Source organism: Oratosquilla oratoria, chromosome 13 (assembly GCF_046742065.1).
Source record: "Oratosquilla oratoria isolate Oo_2021 chromosome 13, ASM4674206v1, whole genome shotgun sequence".
In the NCBI taxonomy this organism is placed as follows: Eukaryota; Metazoa; Arthropoda; class Malacostraca; order Stomatopoda; family Squillidae; genus Oratosquilla; species Oratosquilla oratoria.
In genome coordinates, this window is record NC_134789.1 from 57,133,710 (window position 1) to 57,136,209 (window position 2,500).

Sequence of the window (2,500 nt, forward strand, 5' to 3'; positions counted from 1 at the left end):
AGCCACCAAGCCAAAACCACAGGAGATTACAAAGGATTACAAAGGCGGAGCATACCAACAAGAGACCTTTTGATCCATATCTAGGTCAGATGCGAAAAAAAATCATATTAATAATAAAATAATAAATAAAAACTATAATAATGTAAATAACAAGCAACCGAAGATGAGCGACTGCGCCAGGCAACGCCACAGGCGACGAGGCTCTGGCCGGTCGGTCTCCCACAGGGCCGGTTCCTCCTTCCCTCATTCTTTCCTCACTTCTTTCTTTCACCTCCTACTTTTTCTCTTCTTTCTACCTTTCCCCCTTTCTCTTTCTTTTACTTTCTTTACCTTCATCTTCACCTCCATCTCCACCGTCACTTTCACTTTCTCCCTCTCCTGTTTCTTTCTCTCTTTCTTTCTTTTCATGGCCACCTATTTTCGGAAGACTTTCCTGATCAAAGCCTAATGAATTTCCTCAAAGATCTACAACATAATTGATCTGTTTCACTATCTCCATCCTTTTTGTGACAACACAACATTCTCAACGCAACAACGTCATGCCACCCACGTCTCCACCCGCCTCCACCATCTCTATCACTGTCTCCATTATGATCTCCAGCGACCCCGGACCCTTTCCCCTGATCGTATCTCCATAGTTAAATCCTTCTCCTTTTCAATCCTTACCCTAACACATGGAGACTTAATTCTTGCACAAATGACATCGTCTGTCTCCTTGTAGGGCTATAATTTTTTTTTTTTTTTTTTTTTTTTTTTTTTTTACTACTTACAACCAAAAAACGCGATCTTCCTAATAAGGAGTTGGCCGATCTTCTGCACCCACCGTATCTTCTTACAGGGATATATATATATATATATATATATATATATATATATATATATATATATATATATAATTATATATATATACATATATATCACAACTAACACCACAGTCGGACGAAAGAAAAAGTTGCGTAAGCGGAACTATATATTTCGATTGCTATCTGCAATCCTCTTCAGTAGTACAAAGTGGCAGGGAGGAGGCTATCTTAAGTAGCAACCTCTTACAAAAGAAAGGGAACACGAGAAAATACAGAACATCACTGCCCCAACCCTAGTTGACCTGAGGCTGACACGAGGTCGGGTCAGGGGGAGGGGGAGGAAGCTTGTTGACAATATTTTTGGTGATGAATAGTCCTGAAATGATGTCTGGGGTCCATTGACCCTTGGAAATATTCATCGTGGGCAGATAATCAATTAATGTTGATTCCACCATTTTCCTTCTGAACCCACACCCTGATTTGTAAATGAGATCAGATTTCTCCCAGTCCATCCGGTGATTAAATTTATATTGGTGTTGAAACACTGCTGAATTTATTTGGCCATATCTAATCGACCTTTTGTGTTCATTTAATCTTGTCGGTAGGTCTCTTCCCGTCTGGCCAATGTATGAAAGGTTACAATCTTTACATGGAAGGGAGTAAACACCTGGGATATGTTCTTCCTTCAACCTCTGGTGAACATTAACAACTTTTTTATTAATAGTATTAGGGTAGTTATGAATTAAATTTACTTTCTCTTTGGGAAGAAACTTGGACAATTGACTGATGGACTCTGAGAAGGGGATGACTAGGGGATTTTGTCTCTCTTTCTTTAACTTAGTGGAAGGGTGTTTGAAAAAACTTGCTCTGGCTTGACTAAGGGCTATATCCAGAAACCAATGAGGGTAGGCTAATTTTGTTAATTGGGACTTGATGGAAGTTAATTCGTGTTCTAAAAATTGGGGGCTACAAATCCTAAAGGCTCGGAGAAAAAGTCCCGAAGCTACACTCCTTTTAATGTGATCTGGGTGATGACTGAAGAAATGGAGGTAACTACCTGAATGAGTGTTCTTTCTGAAAACAGTAAAGGCAAGCTTATTCCCATTCTTCATGATTAAGATGTCTAAAAAGGGGATTTTGTCATCTTTTTCCCATTCCACTTTGAACTTGATGTTGGTTGTTAAATTATTAAGTTTATCTAGAAAAAAACTACCCTAATACTATTAATAAAAAAGTTGTTAATGTTCACCAGAGGTTGAAGGAAGAACATATCCCAGGTGTTTACTCCCTTCCATGTAAAGATTGTAACCTTTCATACATTGGCCAGACGGGAAGAGACCTACCGACAAGATTAAATGAACACAAAAGGTCGATTAGATATGGCCAAATAAATTCAGCAGTGTTTCAACACGTTGATAAATTTAATCACCGGATGGACTGGGAGAAATCTGATCTCATTTACAAATCAGGGTGTGGGTTCAGAAGGAAAATGGTGGAATCAACATTAATTGATTATCTGCCCACGATGAATATTTCCAAGGGTCAATGGACCCCAGACATCATTTCAGGACTATTCATCACCAAAAATATTGTCAACAAGCTTCCTCCCCCTCCCCCTGACCCGACCTCGTGTCAGCCTCAGGTCAACTAGGGTTGGGGCAGTGATGTTCTGTATTTTCTCGTGTTCCCTTTCTTTT